The sequence below is a fragment of the Mustela putorius genome, unplaced genomic scaffold, assembly GCF_011764305.1.
Source record: "Mustela putorius furo isolate JIRA1106 unplaced genomic scaffold, ASM1176430v1.1 tig00000854_pilon_pilon_pilon, whole genome shotgun sequence".
Classification (NCBI taxonomy): Eukaryota; Metazoa; Chordata; class Mammalia; order Carnivora; family Mustelidae; genus Mustela; species Mustela putorius.
Window position 1 is genome coordinate 379750 of NW_025421496.1, and position 20276 is coordinate 400025.

Consider the following 20276-nt stretch of genomic DNA (forward strand, 5'->3'; position numbering starts at 1 on the left):
TGAATGAACTGGAAGCAGATTTCCCCAAGTTGAGTCTTAAGATTACAGCAGCCACCCTGATACCTTGAACATAATCTTCTGAGAGACTCTGATCAAGAGGCATCCACCTAAGTTATACCTAGATTCCTGATCCACAGAAACTAAGATTGTTTAAGTCCCTAAGTTCTGCAATAATTCTTTGCACAACATACATGACCAATACACCAACTGGAAGATCAACTGAAAAAAAAGATTTTTTAAGTCCAGGCCTGGAAATGGCTTTTATCACTTCCACTCTCATCCCATGGCTTCAGCACAATCCCCTTGCCCCAATCTAACTGCAAAAGAGGCTGATAATTATAGATCAAAGCATGGACATATGATACTACATTTGCTGTGAAAGGTTTAGTAGTGATTGACCAGTCTAATTGTAACCCTGAAACAGGATTCAGTCTTATGTGAAGTCATCAGACAATTACGTGGGAATTTCTTGTTGTAACTGAATTACTAATGGGAATCAAGCAATTGAATGCTGATTCAAACCACTGTGGCATCAATCAATTGACTATAACAATAAAATATTTAGAAAAATGAGCACATACTTGTAAGTTGCACAAATGTATAAAAATCTTCATTAGTAGGCAGCATTCAAACCACTGACTCTTCCAGAATGAAAAAAAATCAGAGAAGTCATCTACCTTGACCTCCAGAATACAAAGAAATCATTCCTATTCCATCACACCTCAAATTCCTGGAAATTTATGAAGAAGAAAGATCTGAAATTGTCAAGATACTATGTGCATAATTCTGATAACTCAGAATTAGTGATGCAGTTTAAAAGTTTCAGCCCAACTAATATGCAATCCATGTAAAACAGAATGTTAAGCATTGTAAATGTATTGGGGATTTTTAAAAGATTTATTTACTGATTTTAGAGAGAGAGAAAGAGAGCGTGCACCAGCTCATGCACTAGTGGGGGTAGGGGCAGAGGGAGAGGGAGAGGAGAAGCAGATTCCCTGCTGAGTGCAGAGCCTGACACAGGGCTTGATCCTACAACCCTGAGATCACAACGTGACTGAGCTACCCAGGCACCCCTGTATTGTTTTAACTGGACAAAACTGGACAAAAATTCCTAGCTCCTAACTTTCTTGGCACACTGCAGACTGAACCTTAGTTTCCTCATTACTAGAAAAATTATAGACTCATTTATAAAAAATTACTCTCTTTATTGGTTTTTCAAAAGATTAAACTTTGGATAACAAAAGAGAAAGCCAGAGTTTCCAAACACCACAGTATAGCAATGATTATCTCTTTTAAATGTGTTTAAGCCACAATTCTGCTAAGTGATAGGGTTTTGACATATACCAAGTCATTTCTGTCACAGTAGAGATTAAAGGGTTAATAGGATGGTTGATTATTTGGGAAATAGAAGTGATTATCCACAATGCTCAGGATGAGAAACATTTGGACTGTGGTAAGTGTGACATATAAGCACCAGTTAGCTTCTGAGGGCAGCAGGCTTCCCTCCCACACACCCTTCCTACCCTTTCCCCCTAGAAAAATCAATAAATGGGCTATGCTTATAAAAACAGTAGCAGCTTAAATTTCCAAGAAAAGTCTTTGATGTTATTAACTTTTGAGGTTTATGAAGGACTTTGAGGCTACATTGGCAGATACTAAATAAAAGAAGAAAGTGAGGCAATTATCAGGTAAAGCTAGTAATAAATCCAATATTTTTACCATAATTAACTAGATGTTTTCAAGAAAAGAAGCTAATTTGCCTCAAATAACTAGATAATTGCTGAAATCCTCCATTTATCTTGAGAATATACATTTGGCCTTAATTAAAAATTCGCACCATACAACAGATCAGTTAATTTAAATCTACACTGCAATAAGAAGGTTGTCCTTTGGAAGATTCCTTTAACAAATTTATATTAGATTTTGAACTTTTCCATTTTCCAATGGACTCTATTATTTTGAGTCATTTGGTGATAGGAACAATATCTTAAAATAACCTTATATTTTACTTAAAACATATCCTCTTCATCCATTTTCTTGGTATACCTTTTGTAGAAATAGGACATTAACATAGAATTTTACATCTCTGTGAGGGTAGAACTATGAAATCACTCCAGTCCCCCTCCCCCACATGATGTCCCTTATCCTGTTTAGAAGACTTCTGACTTCAACCAATTTACTCATAATTACACTAAGAATCTCTGGTACCTATTTAGTAGGATGGTTAGAAATCATGGTTTTGTAACCTGACTCAGCTCCCTGAGTCAGCTCTCTGAGAGCTCTCTTCCCTCAATTCCTCTCTCTCTCACACCACCCTCTCTCTTTCTCTGGTAAACCTAGCTCAGTCTTGCCCTCTGTCATGCATCATCTATATGACAGAGTCTGTCTGTCTTTCTTTCTTTCTTTCTTCCTTTCTTCCTTCCTTCCTTTCTTTATTTATTTCTTTCTTTTTCTTCTTTTTTTTTTTTTTTGGGGGGGATACAGTTTTTCTTAATCACCAATCTGACTTGTCTCTCTTGTGTTTACAACTCTTACATGGCTCTCACTGCCTTCAGATAGAATGATAGAAGACAAACTTCTTGGCAGAGCCCAGAAGCTAATTGGAGATCTGCCCCAGTTTCTCTCTCCAGGCCATCTCTCACCTCTCCCCTTGCTGCACGAAGTGTTGGACACATATTGAACTATGCTCTCTCTTTCTCAACTCCAGGCCTTTGAATATTTAGAGCCTTCTCCCAGAAATCCTCCATTCTTACTTTGCTCACTAGAAACAACTTTTAATGTTCTACTTAAACTCTATTTCTTCAAGAGGGCCTTCCTTAACCTCCCAAATTTGGGTACAATTTATTGTGTTTTCTTAGAATGTTCTATTTAGTCTTATAACACTTCCGAGCCATATTAATTTTCTACCACTAAAATTTCATTTCTTGGTGAGGCAATTATTATCTTACCCATATGTTTTAAAAAGTACTACTAAATAGATGTGTGTTAAGTAGGAATAATGTGAGTGATTACTTTATAAACAACTAACTCCTCAGAAGTACAATATATTTAATAGATCTCTAGCTATCATTTAGTGAACTTTGTCAGAAAGACTGCTTATTATCCCTTTTTATTCCCCAGTACTTCTCTTGCTTCTAGATCCCACCCCCATCCAAGATTTAGCTAGATTCAAAGCCACCCAGGTAGAGACTATATTTCACGGCCTCCTTTGCAACTAGATATGACCATGTAAGTTTAGACGTATGAGATGCAAGCAATTACTGAGTAACAACATCACAGAGAAAGCCTCTTCACGCATAATAAGATAAGTACAAATTAAAACCTCATTGGGATACTATTTCTCACCCATCAGAGGTGTGTCTGTGGGAAAATAAGCACTCTCACTCATTGCTGGCAGAAATATAAATTGAAGGGAAGTTTGGCAATTACTGAGAAAACTGCATATGCATTTGCTTTTTGACCCAGTAATCCATTTCCATGAATTTATCCTGAAGATCCCTCTTCAACAACACAAAAATACAAGATCACTTATTGTGGCATTTTTTGTATTTGCAAATTAGTGGGAATGTCTTAAATATCTAACATAGGAGATTAGTTCAATAAGCTATGGTTTATCCGCAAAATGGAGTAATGTTCAGGCATAAAAAAGAATGACAGTCTCTCTGAACTGGTATGAAGTAATTTCAGGATATTTTGGAGAGTGAAAAAATTAAAGAGCAAAAGAGATATAAGCTTGCTTCTTTTTGTGTTAGAAATAAATAAATAAATAACCAAACATCTATCTACTTATCTTTGTAAAATGAAACATACTAAAGCAGAAACTAATGTGATTGTTAGGAGGGATGTGTATGAATGGGGTGAAAGGGATACGAGGTGACATTTCTCTGAATATAATTTTTGGTCGAGATTTAATGGAATCATGTTAATGTTTCACACATTCATGGCAAACAAACAAACAACAAAAGAAACAAAACTAAATGAACAAACATGATGGAAAAGAAAATATAAAACAGAAAAAATAGACTTAACTGTATTTCCTGTAACATAACCATCCCAAAGGAAAAAAAACACTCAAGTGATTTTTAAGCACAATGTTTTGATTGTATATACCCAGCTCACAAATAAAAAAGAACTATAAAAACATATTCAACTCTGCTGAGTCTAAATGTTTTCTCACAAATGAGAAGCACAAATAAGTGGTATAGGCTAGCAATTCTGAAACTACTTTCTGTGTATTGTAGAACTGGGCACAGTGCTGGAAATAAAGTAGTTGTTCAGTAAGCCTATATCATTTCATTATTATTTCTTCTTTTTTAAAGATTTATCTATTTTAGAGAGAGAGAGAGAGCATGCATGTGAGTGGGATAGGAGAGAGAGGGGAGCGTGTTTGCTGAGTGGGGAGCCAGACCTGGGGCTCATCTCACGATCCTGAGATCATAACCTGAGCTGAAATCAAGAGTTGGACCCTTAACCAACTGAGCCAACAAGGTGCCCAATCATTATTTCTTCTAACTATTATCAATCATATTATTCTGACTCTGTTTACAGCTCATTGACAGATCTAGCATGATGGAAACAGTTGCAATCACATGTCTAGTCTAATTGAGCCAGATTGTTAGAATAACTGCAAAAATCTGTTAACTACAAAAAAGATTCTACTCCTCTATTTCTCTTCAACATATCACAGTTACAATGAATTTAAATTTGTAATTTAATCACATTATATGGGTTGGTTGACCTCTCGTACTTTCCTGAGTATCTGTGCTATTTTATGTGGTGATATTTGAAACAGATTTAAAATATGGGAAGAACCCAAACTAATCTATAAATTCTAATCAAACTGAAATACCAACAAGGCTGTTTAGTCAAAGTTGAAAAATCAATTCTTAAATTCATGTAGAAGTGTGTGAGTCCAAGAATAGCTAAGACTTAAAAAAAAAAAAAAAAAAAAAAAAGGAGGAAATTGCCTCATGTGATTTCGAGACTTATAATAAAGCCATAGTATCTAGGTAATGTGAAAATGACATAGTGTCATCAAGTGTTGATTTAGTTCAGTAAGAAAGAAGCAAGAGCCCCAAAAGACCCAGGGATATTTGAGAATTCTTAGATGATGAAAATGGCAATTTCAAATCAGTGCAAAGGAAAGCACTGTTCCCTAACTAAAATTAGGACGTGTTGCTTTCTATATGGAAGAAAAAAAATCATATTACTACATTACTTCACACATAAAAATTAATTCTGGGTAGAATAAAGATGTAAACTGGAAAAATAAAATCATTGGGAATAAAATTTTGGAGATTATCTTCATGATCAAAACATAGGAAATAATTTCTTAAGCAACACATATAAGCCATTACCCTTGAAAGCAAAACTGATAGATATAACTGGGTGAAAATTAAAAACTTTTGTAGGGTAAAAGAACCAGAGTAGAAGCTAAAATATTGCAGTAGACATTTGTAATGTAGATGGTGGGCAAATAGGTTAGTATCCAGAAGATACAGAAAAAGCTTTTAAATCAATTAGAAAAGGACAAACATGAAATAACACATGGGAAATAAACATGTGAGGTTATACTCAATTTCACTAGAAATCAACAAATGATTAATTAAAACAACATAGAACTGTATTTCACACCTGTTAGCTGGTCAAAAAATTTAAGGAGCTTCACAATAGCAAGGGTTGGAGAGAAGGCAGTAACTTGAATTCTTATATTCTCATAGAGGGCATGTTCGTTAGCACAACCACTTTGTGAGACAAGCTGGTAGTATCTAGCAAAATAAAAAATGCTTATAATACGGCCCAATAATTTCTCATTGAAGTAAATACCCAAGAGATATTCTTTCGCCTATGGATAAGGCTATATGCCCAAAGGGGTTCATAGTAATGGTAGAAGAATGGGTAAGTAAAGTATGATGCAATCACATGATGTACTATTATACAGCTGTTAAGGTAACTGAACAAGTTTAGGTATATCAATATTGCATTTTTTTAAAAGAAAATATCTTTATTGCTTACTTTCATATATGAATGTAGGAAAGCTAAAAATGAAAATAAGACAGTAAATAAAACATGAACAGAAAGGTGGATATTGAATTCAGGATGGCCATAAACTTTGTGGAGAAAGGAAGTGAATAGGGTTGAGAAGGGAACATGAGTGAACACCATTTTTTCTTGTAATGATTTATTCATTTTTTAAAAAAACTTAAAATATGATAGACTGTTAGTGTATATAAAATTTGGGCAGTGCTGATGGGGCAACTTTTATTTTTATGCATTTATTTATTTATTTTAGAAGATTTCATTTATTTATTTGAGAGAAAGAGAGAGCAAGGAAAAGCAAGAGCAGGGGGAGGGGCAGATGGAGAGGGAGAAGCAGGCTCCCTGCTGAGATGGAGGCCTGATCCCAGGACTTTGAGATCAAGACCTGAGCTGGAAGGCAGAGGTTTAACTGAGTCACCCAGGCACCCCAGGACAAATTTTACATTATTTATTTCACTTTCATGTGCCTAAAATTTTCTCTAAAATATTAGAAAATAAGTACATTTACATATATATAAATAATAGGGAAAAAATTAGGGCTTTGGAAAAGATTATCTTATATACCACGATTGATCAATTTGTCTGCATTAGAATATTTCTTCATAGCAAATTTACACAGATAAAACCATACTTCCTTAAACAATATTGAATTTTATTTAAAAAGTTCATGGAATTATGGGGAAATTATAGAAGGAAGACAATCAAAAGCAGTGAGTGGTAGTCCTGTCTTGAAAACTCTGTTAAAACCTTGTCAATACATTTAAATCCCATGGAATTCAGGGCCATAAACACCCTTGCTTTAAAAACATTGTGCTGAGTTACTAGAAGTATCTTGTGTTCTTTAAAATTTTTTCTTTATAAAATTAAAATATAAAACATCAGTGTTCAGGATCATTCCTTGTGTTTATTTGCCAATTTCCTTTTAAAAATTGTTATTGCTCTTCTGTTCCTTTTGTTTCAGGCATTTTGACTCTTCATCTTACATCAGCCTTAAGTTTTTACTCTCTATGTATTTACTGCCTTGAAGAATCTCACCATCCAGTTTGGTAAATTCCCTCCCCACACCTCTTAGATTCAAAGAACACCGTGGTTCTTTTTGAGGAAGCCTCTGTTTCTTCTTGGGACAACGGTGGTAATTATATTTGACAAACAGCTCTTTGTACCCTACCAAATGAGCTCACCAATGACAGTAACTTCACTTGTATTTAATTAACAATGTATTGATTTATATTTGCATACTGTATTTTCAAATCATAAAGCACGAGTGTCCTGGTTAATTCACTTTGTGCAATGCCCTACAGCTTCATCTGCACTGGCATTCTGGTGTATATAGAAGGTCCCGAACTTACAACACAAGGCTGGCATGTGACCCGTTCCATGATCCTACTAATGATGTTACAGATACAATTTCTTCTGATTGATTTTAGGCGGGACAGAGAAGACACAATAGCAAAGGCAGCTCAACCATTATTCCATAGGAGGAATTTAGTTTCCTTAGGCTTAGTTTGGAAGTCAAAAATAGAATAGTGCTGGTTTTTGCGGATTTGCGTAGGTTAAGCAAATGTCAAATCTCTACCAAGAAGGGGAAGGATGAGGTAGATTATCAAAGAGGTTAACACCATCTCTCCACCACCAAAAGCCACCCCATGGCACTTCTGCTACTAGTCTGATTGCCCAGCATAGGTGCTGCAGTTGGATGTTTGAGAAAATATTTGTTGCAAAATCTGATTAAATGGTAAGGGTGAAAATGAGAGCTGGAAAGGTGCCCAAGAAAACTGTTGGCTTTTAAAAGTATTACAGGGTCCATCCACCCCAGTTAAGGAGGAAAATGCTTTTTCTTTTTTTCCCCCCATCCTTGTTCTCTCTAAGAAATGTGTTAAAACGTTGCTTTTAACAGATGTTTAGCGACCGATTATAGGAAAGAAACAATAAACCAAGACAGCTCAAATGAAAAGACTCTAATGAGGTTTTAGCTACAGAACGGTGAGTAGGCTTAAGGAAAAGAAACATAAGATGGTGAAGCACGCAGAGACAAACATCATGGGAAGATGTTACCACCTGCTTACATTCAAGGGACCCAAGAGGGAAATAGTGTTAATGAAGCCCAGGTAAATTGGGGCAGCAGAGCGGGGGCTTCTATACTGGGATTTATGAAAGGAGGCACCTGCCCTGCGATGAAGGAGCAGAAAACTTCCACAACTCCCACAACTTCCTTTGTCTCTTTTCTTTTGTCTTCCAATCTCAAACTTAACGGAAGTGCCCAAGAAATGCTCTAGGTAGATGCCCCAGAACTCCGATCTGGGCAGAAAAATGTAGAAAACGAATCTAGGGAGGCAATCAGAATAATCAGCACATCAGTAAAACAAAGCGGCACTGTATTCTAGTAAAATTTTGTGTTAAATCCAAATAACATGTTTACTTGTATTCATTTAATATCTTCTTATGTGTTAGCAAAAAATATACACATTTTTATTCTTAGCATACAGGGCACATATCATTAACAAATTTAGAAACTGAGACCCAGTGTGGTGTAAATAATTCCCAATGTCTTCAGGACTAAAAGCAGCTAGGTCAGGATTTAAACCAACATCCATCTAGCACAAAGCCCATGGTTTTTTCTACTTCACCATAGTGATTTCCATGAAAAAGATTAAGAGTCATGTACTATCAGAGGCAGTGCAGAGGCAAACATTCTAATTTATGAGGAAATAATCTACCTGCAAGGGGTGATTTCTCAGCGGAGTTGGGATTAAATCTCTTGTCTCCTGAACTCCCACTCAGGTGTTGTTTATTTGTTTTTCCATCACAGCAACTTTCTTGGAGGAAAGAACATTTATACTTGTTGCAAAAGCTTCTGGTTTAAGATAGCTTCTGGTTTAAGCGTTTATCCCTTCTACCTCAAAAGATCTCAATAGAATAAAACTAAAAGAATAACATTGGCATAAACCCAAAATAATAAAGATAATAGGGAAGGTAGTGAGTATAATATAGAATGAGAAACTCCATCAAATATCCAGAAGATAGAAAAAGCATGGAATTTTCAACTGATGAGAAGTGGAAACTGAAGCCTAAATTATACAGACGAAAGTCTCTGAGAGTAAGGCAGCTGACTTTTCCTAGCAGAACTTTGACAAAGCTTCTAACTTAAATTTGCAAGTCCAGTGGAGCATGAGTGAAAGATAGATCTAAAACCATGGGGAATAATTAATCAGAAATCTACACAGAACAATAAACCACCCCATATCGAGTTAAAGAGGGCTGACAGCCAGGCATTTAAATCTCTGACCAAATGAACCTCAGATATTTTCCCTCTCAAATGAGTTGAACAAATTGCTCTGAATGATTTTGGAGTAGCTACTAGTGTGGATGATTGTGTCCCAGAATAAAATCCTTCATTTCCTATCACTTGAAGAGCCCATCCTACCTTACTTATCTTAAAACTATGGCTGGCAGCTATAAAACCTCTCTAATAACACAAATCCCATTTTTTTTTTGTTTTATTTGTCTAAAAGACTAGGTAGCCAGTTCTAGTCAAATATTTGAGAAGAGCTTAAACCATGAAAAATACAGATCATAAATAAATAGAAGAACTGACCCCTGATGAAAACAGATTATAGACAGATAGAAAACTGACCCTTGACTTAGGACACAGAAATGAACTTAAGCAAATAGCAACTAAAAATGAACACCCCTCTTATTACTGTACTCAGGAAAACTGACAAGTTATGAAGACTCAAAACAAGCAAATGATATGAAATTGAAACAATTAGGTGATAAGAGATCTTAAAAAAATAAATTTATGGTTACTAAAATAAAGTGTCATTGAAGATAAAGTAAATAAATCTCCCTAAAATGTAGAGTGAAAAGATTATCATAAAAAGTGAGAGAAGTTCTGAGGGTTTTGAAGGGGTGGGAGGTGGGAAGTTGTGTGAGCCTGGTGGTGGGTATTATGGAGGGCACGTATGGCATGGAGCACTGGGTATGGTGCATAAACAATGAGTTCTGGTATACTGAAAAGAAATTTAAAAAATAAAAAAAAATTTTAAAAAGTGAGAGAAGTTCAATCCAAGAGATACAACATCTGAATGACTATAGATTGTGAAAGAAAGCTCTGAGTGCCAAGTAAGGTACTTGTAATAAAACTCATACCTAGACATATCAACATGGAATTTCAGTACAGGAAAAAAAAAGATTATATAAACTTCCAAAGAGCAAAAACTGATCACCTCAAAGAATCAAGACTCAGAGTATCAAAATTCTCAGTGACAAAATTGGAGCAATGGCTTTTAATTTGTAACAGAAAAATGATTTTTAATGTGTATTTCTCTACTTAAGCAAATCATCATCATCACCATCATCATCATTATTTTGAGATCAGAATAAAGGCAGTTTTAGATATAGAAAGGATAAAAATTTTACCCGTATTCCTCCCAAAGTGCACTTACTTTCTGTGAGGATTCTTAAGGAAATGTTCCAGGAAGCAGTAAGCAACCCCAGAAGGAGGAAGTTACAGGATTCAAGGAACAGTTACTCCACACTAGGAGAGCAATAATGAATGCCCCAGCAGGCCTAGAGAAAAATCAATCCAAATTTGAGCAGAACAGAGGATTCTTGAAAAATGGATCACTGAATTAATTTTAAAATGTGATAAAGAGGGGCCCCTGGGTGGCTCAGTGGGTTAACCCTCTGCCTTCAGCTCAGGTCATGATCTCAGGGTCCTGGGATCAAGCCCTGCATTTGGCTCTCTGCTCAGTGGGGAGCCTGCTTTCCCCTCTCTCTCTCTCTGCCTGTCTCTCTGCCTGCTTGTAATTTCTGTCTGTCAAATAAATAAATTTTAAAAAAGTGATAAAGAAGGAACAAAATAAGAAGACAGATACTTATGGAAGAAAAATATATTGTGCAAAAAATGTAATGGTCAAATTGCAATGGGAAATTTGTGGGCTTTAAGGAAAGAAAAATGTTGTAAACTTCAAAGAAGATAAGAATATGGCGACTATTATATATGTGTCATCTTCATGGAAAGAAAGAAAGAACATCAATAAGAAACACTGTAAATAAGCAAGAGAACTGTTTGACAAAAGTATGGTTCAACTACAAAGCAAAATGCAGAATGCTTTTGAATACTTATTGGCATGTTAGAAATAGGAAACCTTTTGGTTATTTTTCTGTGAGTAGCGTAGAGGATTATGTACTTAACTGAGAAGAAGGAAATGTAATCATAACACAATTTATGATTTTCCAATGAATACTATTATATAGCCATTGTGTTGTAAATATGAAATTTAGGTCTAACCTATAGACAAAGTAGAGGAGACTGTTTCAGAATTATGATTTTTAAGTACAATGTTGTCAGCACTGGCAATGTAAAATAAATATATAGCTAACTTTAGAAAAGATGTAGAAAAAGTATAAATAACAAACTAAGAGATGAATTAAAATAGAATCATAAAAATGCTCAATTAGCACAGGAATAAAGAAGAAAAAAGAATAACAGAATAGAAAACAGTTAGCTTGATAGATGTTGATCCAACCATATAAAAAACATTTGAATATGTATGATCTTAACATTCTACTTAAAAGGCAAATTGTGAAAATGGGTAAAAGCAAGACTGAACTAAATGTTATCTACAAAAATTCACTAAAATATAAGAAATAGATGTTTCAAGAGGATGGAGAAAGGTATACTATACAAATGCTAACAAAAAGAAAGGTGGAATAGCTAATTTCAGGCAAGGAAGAATCTGGAACAAGGGACATGACATAGTGATAAAAGGGCCATTTTTCAAGAAGTCTACAAATCCTAATTGTATTTGCACTTTATAACAAAGCTTCAAATACATGAAGCAAAAACTATTAGATTTGAAAGAAGAAATAGACAATATGTATTTGGAGACTTCAACAATCTCGTCTCAGCAATTGACAAAACAAGTGAGTAGAAAATAATTCAGGCTATAGATGACTAGAATAATACGGTCAACCAATGTGACTTAATTGACACTTATGCAATCCTTTACTTAACAATAGCAGTATATACATTCTTTTCAAGTGCATATGAATGTTTATTCACCAAGATAGACCATATCCTCAGCCATAAAGGCAAATTTAACTGATTTAAAATAATTTAAATAATACACAGTATCTTCTTGGTTCATAACAAAGTTAAACATGTGATCAACAACAGAAAGATGTAGAGAAAAGTAAAAACTATTTTGAAACTAAGCAATATGCTTCTAAATTACCGTTCAGTCCAAAAAGGCCAAATTACTTTAGGTCAAACAGAAGTCAAAATGGAAACTAAAAAACATATTATTTCACACTGAATTAAAATGGAAATAAAAAATCAAAATTGGTATAATACAACTGGAACTATGCTCCAAGGGATAGCATTAAGTGCTTACATTAGAAAATAAATAGATCTAAAAACCAGTAATCTAAGTTAACAAATTAAGAAACTAGAGAAAGAATACAAAACAAACCTAAAACAGCAGAAAGAAAAAAAATAATAAAGATGAACATAGAAATCAATGAAATTAAGAGCAGAAAAAAAAAAAAGGAAAAAGAAAAAACAAGAAAATCAATGAAATCCAAACCTGGTTCTTGAGAAAATCATTACAATGAACAAATCTCTACCAGACTGACCAAGAAATAAAAGAGAAAAGACACAAAAGACCAATATCAGGAGAGAAAGAGCGGGCATCACTGTTGACCCAACAAAGATTAAAAGGATAATAAGAGTTTGCTAAAAATACATCTCTGCCCATAAATTCTATAAGCTTAGTGAAATGAACCAATTCTTTAAAAGACAAACTATGAAAACTCACTTAAGAAGAAATAGATAACTTGAATAGCCCTGTATGTATCAAGTAAATTGAATAAGTAATTAATAATCTTCCTCAAAAGGATATTCTGTGCCTACACAGCTTCACTGGTTATTTCTACAGGGAAATACAAGTTAAAATTACAATAAAAAACAACTAAAAAACTCAGAATAGTTAAAAGTAAAAATAAAGTAATCCCCCTGAAACCCTGACAATATCAAGCACTAGAGACAAGGAACAGCAGGAACTCTCATTCCATTGCTGATGGAAATGCAGAGTGGTACAGCCATTTTGGAAAAGTCTATTAATTTCTTAAAAGCACACAATTACCATATAACTCAGAAGTCATACTCCCAAGTGAATTGTAATTTTATGTTCTCATAAAAACCTGTATTCATAATTGTCAAAAACTGGAAACAACCCAAATGGCCTGCCTCCAGTGGGTGAATAGATAAACAAACCAGGCACATCCATATATTGGAATATTGTTCAGCAATAAAAATAAATAAATTATTAACTCACTTGATGACATGGGTAAAATATGAATGTATCTTGCTAAGTGAAAGAAATGAGACCCCCCAAATCTATATATTGTATGGTTTACTTTATATAACAATCTGGAAAAGGCAAAACTATATAGGGATGGAAAACAGTTTGGTGGTTCCCAAGAACTGGGAAAAGAGGAGGAGTAGATTACAAATGGATCACAAGGCAGTTTTTAGTGCAATGTAACTCTTCTATATGCTACTGTGATTGTGGATATATGACTTTGCCATTATCTGTAATATTCCACATTAACTATGTTATTGCAAGTGAACATAATAAACTCATTGAAGGGGATAGGGAAGAAAGAAGCTAAATATTCTTGAAAAATAGTAAGGTTAGATTTTCTAAGCCTAAAGAAAGAAGAACTGTACACAAACATTATATTTTAGTTTATAAACTTTTTTCTTATAGGAATATGATTTAGCAACTCTGAAACTAACTATATCCATACAGTAGTTTCAATAAATAAGTAAATATATTGTAGATTATGAAAATGTCATTTTCACTGTCAGAGAAAGAAGTTACCAATAAGCAAGTTGGAAATACTAGGTTGAAACGTACGCCAGATAGAGCCAGAGATATCAGTAGGAACTTGTCTTTACACACACACAACACAAGTACAGAAATCAATGTAGATATATGTGTACACATAGGTTTGCATACATACTTTATTTCCTAGCCATGTCCATTGAAAGGGGCTATAAGCAGATAGTCCATGTAAAATAAGATCTATATCTATATCTATATCTATGTCTATATCTATAATTTTATTTATTTATTTGAGAAGGTGAGGAAAGAGGGAGAGGGATAGAGAGAAATAGACTTCTTGCTGAGCAAGGAGCCTGACGCGGAACTTTATCCTAGGACCCTGGGATCATGACCCCAGTCGAAGGCAGACACCCAACTGACTGAGCCACCTAGATGCCCCCAGATATTTGTTTTTAAGTAATATTCTTTAATAAAAGGAACCAGGGAAATGGAGAAGTGGCTTGTTTAGGATAAATGCAAGTCTAAGCTATTTCATAGTGACAGAAAGTAAGAAAGTCCTTAAGAAAAAAAGGAAGCACGTCAAAGGACATAAGATTTAACCTGAAAGAGCTGCCAGTGGTTAATTTAAGTGAGAAAATGAATTATATTATTGAAACCCAAGGAAAAAAGTTCACTATCCATGAGACCATACTGATATAAATAACGTTTGAATACATACATATATACATACATGACTAAATAGAGGAAAGAGAACAAATTTTCCTTATAGAAGAATTCTAATTGATAAAAACAGAGGTAATGAGGGAAACAGAAAATCACCATTGGAATACCGCAGTAATAATTACTGCAGGCAAGGTCCATTGATGAGTTCTAAATTAGTGAAAATTTTTAAGGCAAGATTTGCATAGTCTTAAAGTATCTTCCCCCTAAATTTATTATCTTTTTGTGGTGATTTTAACATATACCCATAAACTCTTCGATACTCATGACTGCAGGAGTTAGAGCTTAATTCTTAAACCCTTGAGGTTGAATAGCTGCACTTAGCTATTCTAGTGAATAGTGCACAGGAAGGGAAGAATGGTAATTTAAAGTGGAGAAACTTTGCTGATGGCCTCTGTTCCAAGTGATCAAGGTTAATATCACCAGTAATAAGTCACACCGATGTCATGTACCCCTGAGATGAAAAGAAGGGCACCTCTGTGGTATTCTTCCCATAGAGCCGTAACTTCGGTACAATCACGATAAAACACTAGATAGAAACCTGACCAGTACTCTTTTTAAGTTTTGAGCATGATATAAAGACAAGGAACACTAAGAAACTCTCACAGATTAAAAGAGGGTCCAAGGACAAGTCAACTACATACAATGTGCTATCTGAGATTGGGTCATGGAACAGGAAACGAATACACTGAGAGAAAATTAATGTCTCTTTTGTAGTCTCCAGTATTATACCAATGTCAATTTCTTTATTTTGATGAATGCACCGTGGTTATATAAGATGCTAACATTGAGGGAAGCTGGGTAAGGGCATAAGGAATCTCTCTGTGCTATCTTTATAAATCCTTTTTTCCCCCCAAATCTAAAATTACTTTGAAATAAAAAGGACAAAAAAGTAGATGGCATAAGAAACAGTTTTGTGTGTGTTCATTTAAAGTTACAGAACTCAGGATTAAAGTGACTAAAAATAATTACATGGCTATCTTAAGAAGAGGGGGGATACAGAGTAGACACATGGTATAAATTAACTAAAAATCCCAGCCCATCAATGCAGATGGCCAAATGTTCATTTCAAAAGTTGATAACTCAGTAAAGTGTGTGATAGAAAAATTAGGTAATGACCAGAAAATCTTAAAACAGACTTGTTTCTTGCTGGAGTAGGAAGGAATATAGTGGCCAGAAATGGGGGTCAGAGACTATGATGGTCATTACCATTTCCTATAGAAATCTGATTTTGTAACCATATGCACGTGTGATTTCAATAACAATTACAGAATAGTGTCATTTCATAAAGGAAATTCCTTGATCAGTTGGTTTGGAATATATTTTAATACCTTTCCTCTCTTTTGGAAGAGTCATAACACACATCTCCATATTAAAGACAAAGAGGAATTATAAATTAAAAACAAAAGAAACAAGCTTTCTGTAAACCAGCATTCTTCAAGCTTAATTTGATTACAGAAACCTTAGGAGCAACTATCACAAAGTAGAAAGCAGTTTGGGAAATGCTGCATACTCTGAATCCTTAAGGAGTAAAAGAAAACCATAACTGAGAAACTGACATGAGGCCCTCTAACTGGTGGCTCAGAGGAGCTTCTATTCATCTGCAGCCCATTTTATTACTAAACTCATCACCATGATTCTGTCTCCGGTATCTGTCCCAAATACCCCAATAGTGTGGCACAATTTTGCCTCTTAGTTGCAGTGTCCTCATTGCTACTTAATCGTCTTGCAGGTCTCTACTAACCTCATTCTGATTCTTGAAATATGTAAATGACCCTTGAAGCATACAAAATTCTTGTATTAAATTCCCTGTAGTGAAAGAGTAAGACAGAGCCCTGGGATTCCTCTGTTGGATGTCACCTCTCCTATATGGGACGAAGATCACACTCTGCCTTGAAACTCTGTAATCAAAAAGGTAGGTTTCTGTTTGCTGGGTCCTTCAAAGCTTCTAGTGCTGTGGGGGATTATGAGGCTCTCGGTCTTACCTGGATATGGGTCCTAAAGGGATGATATCTGGGAACCCAGGCAAAATCTATGACTGTAGTTGTAACTTACATGGTCCCAAATCAAGGCAGGTGGATTATGTATTCTCTTTGTTTTCACTCTGGATTTATGGGAAGGAAGTGTTATTTTTCCCCTTGTCCAAATATCTTAAATCATTCAAAGGCAACATTAGACTTTAAGCAGAAAAATGCAAATGTAACTGGGACACTTACAATGACCTAAATGCATGCTGATTACCTTTTCTGTTATTTTCTGCCCTTAAATAAAGAAAATAAAATAAATGTCAGCAGTAAGAAAAATGAAAGTAGGTCAGACTACAGAACCATTAGATCAAAAGCAGTTAGAGCCAAACACACCTTTCCCAAGTGGGAAGCGAGAAATCAACATGTAAATGAAAAGCATTTGAAGAGCTGTAGCAGTTCCTCTATTAGCCTTGGCAATTAGCAGGAGGGCATTAAATTATTCTGGTGACTGCATCTTGTAACTGGAACAAAGTAGAAATGTTTGTAATGTTACTGAAAGAGATGAGTCACTCCAAAACAGGACTTCCATTGGGTGGAACTCATATTATCTAGAAAATGAGAATGGACAATGAAGGATGTTCCTTGCTGATATCATGGGAAGAGATCTGAGTTTGCACTGAGTGTGTGTATGTGTGTGTGAGCACGTGCACATGTGTAAAGATCTTCTGATCCTTTTTTTTTAAATCCCAATACTACCATCACTATGTGACGATATAAAATGCTTACAGCGTGATATTGGTCTCCTATTGAAGGCCTACTGATTGTACTCTTTCCTGGAAGTGATTGTTATCCTATTTCTTGTTGAAAATTTGTTTTTAATGTCTCATTATATGGGGTCATACTGACATACCCATCCTTGCCCTACAAAATTTAACAGAGTTGACACAAGTTTCAAGCAAAATAGCAGCTAAATAAATGTGGAAGATGCCTGTTAATGAAAAACTGCTCACAAAGATGTTTTTAGAATGAGGTAAGACTTCAGGGGAAAGCCTCTGAAAGAAAGAATGGGAAGAGTTATGTGCATTTAAGCAGGCTCTAAGAACTGATGGAAGATTTTGGAGAGTTAACAATGAATGATTTAATCTACCATGTGCATTCACTCTTCCAAGAATTTTTTAAAAAATTTATTTACTTTTGCTAGGGAGAGAGAGAGTGAGATAATGAGTGGGAGGAGAAACAGAGGAAGAAACTCCTTGCTGAGCAGGGAGCCCAATAGAGTGCTCTCTCCCAGGACTCTGGGATCATGACCTGAGTCGAAGGCAGATGCTTAACTAACTGAGCCATCCAGGCTCCCCTTTTCCAAAAATTTGAAACCATTTCTGGTCCTAATACATATAGTCCACACAATGTTTGTTCTCCAAAATTGCCCAAGTTGCTTCAAATCTACAGAGAAACTTGAGTTTTTACCCAAAAAGCCAAAAGCATTAAGTGAAGAAGACCCAAAAGATTTTGTATTTTAGAGAAAGATGTATGTCAAATTTCCTGTGCCTAATCTTTGAGAGAAATAAAGTCTTATCTTTCCTACTAGTTGTTAGACTTTGGAATGTACCATTTCCCATATCATTTAAGAAAAATGGAGGAAACCTAACAGGGCTCCCACTTATACATTCTATAGTCTGGCAGTTAGCAATTACTTCTGTTCTTCTTTGCCTTGGTCTGACAAATGACACAAGTAGCAAGGAGGAAAAACTTATCTTTCCCTAACAACATAGCTTAGAAGACAGGGGCGTCATTTGAGTTTGTGACAAATAGATCACTTTATTTTTTCAAAGATCACCATGATGTTTACTCAATCACATGTAAAAGTGGAAATATATGCTTTCATGTTGGCTTAGTAATCTTTAGACTCTATAGGTTGTAACCTGAATTTACATTAAAACACAGACACACAGACACACACACAGACACACACACACACACAGACACACACACACACACACACACACACACCCCTCATTGACAAGTTTATATATAAAGGCAAAAGACCCAGAATATCCAACATAATATCAAAGAAGAACAAAACTGGAAGACTGGCACTATCTGACTTCAAAACTTAATGTAAATCTACAGTAATCAAAACAGTGTGGTATTGGCAAAAGAACAGACAAATAGATCATTGAAACAGGGAACTCAGAAGCAGACCACACTAATATAGTCAACTAATCTTTGATGAACAAACAAATGCAATCCGATGAAGAAACTATAGTGTTTTCAACAAATGGTGCTGGACTAGCTGGACTAGCTGGAATTTGCTGGACAGGCAAAAAACAAAAGAAACAACCAAACCAAACAACAAAGTTAAAAAAAAACAATGAACCTATACATATACTTTACATCTTTCACTAAAATTTCTCAAAATGAATCACAGACCTAAATGGAAAACACAAAACTATAGAACTTCTGGAAGATTACAAAGTAGAAAATCTATGTGACCTTGGCTATGAGTTCTCAGATAAAATGCCGAAAGAACTAGAACTATCCAAGAAAGCCGATAAGTTGTTTCATCAAAATAGAAAACTCCCACTCTGCAAAAGACATTGTTAAGAGAATAAAAATTAAGCAGCTACATCGGACAAAGTATTTGCAAATACACATAGTCAGTAAAAGACTTGTATCCAAAGTGTACAAAGAACCAACCAGTACTATGGGTTCTAAACAATATGATCTGAATACTCAGAGAATGGTTGCCCCTGTCCTCTGTCCTTCAGATTTGACATCCCACTCAAGATTAAAATAGATAAGGAGTTTCGAGATTTCCACTTGTGACCTGCCACTAGGAGTTATGTCTATATTTCTATCTTGCCATGTACATGTACATTAAGTCCTAACTTCTCAAGATAGCGGGCACATATACAGAGACCTGGAAAACTTGCAGAAGGGAGCAATTGACAGCAGCTCCAAAACCAGTAAGACCAGGAAGAAAATGGAGCTAGTACAAGTCTTGCTCCAGGGCAATGAATTGAGCCTATAACTTCGGGGATCAATGAATGAATTTGATCCTGGCATCGTGAAGTATTCTCTGCATTTATATGTTTTAAATATGAATCTGTGTATTTACATTTGGTGTCTTTTTTCCTGCTGGCCTAACCTGAGGTCCTGTCATTGCTGATGTTTACCTTACGTCTTTTTTCATTAGGTAGCTCACTCAGTCAAGAAACTTGTTTCCCTAGCATGCTTTGCAACCCAAATCACTCCCTGAAGTATTTCCATAAGCTCAGTTTGGCAAAAATGCAAAGCTAGACTTGCTTTTGGAATGCTAGAAAATGGAAGCCTTCCCCCACGCATCAAGTTTAGTTACAGTGTCACCATATCTACCCAAGGAATCAAAATGCTCCCCAGTTAGGCTTGCTAGGCTTAAATTGATGTTTTACCTAAAACGATGTGAGGCGGGAAAATATCCTATATAAGCTATTTGTGAAAGAAGACAGGAAAAATCCATTCTGAGATGCTCATTGCAGTAATGATGCTTTGAAAGCAATTTTTGGAATGTCATATATGCAAGCATCATTTTTATTCCTGTCAGTATGAAATGTACTTGAAATGATGATGCTTAGCCAAACTTCCCAAGTGTTTTCCAGTAGGCAGAGACAGAATATCAGTGAGGAAGCCAGTCATGGTATAGTCAATTGGCAAAATT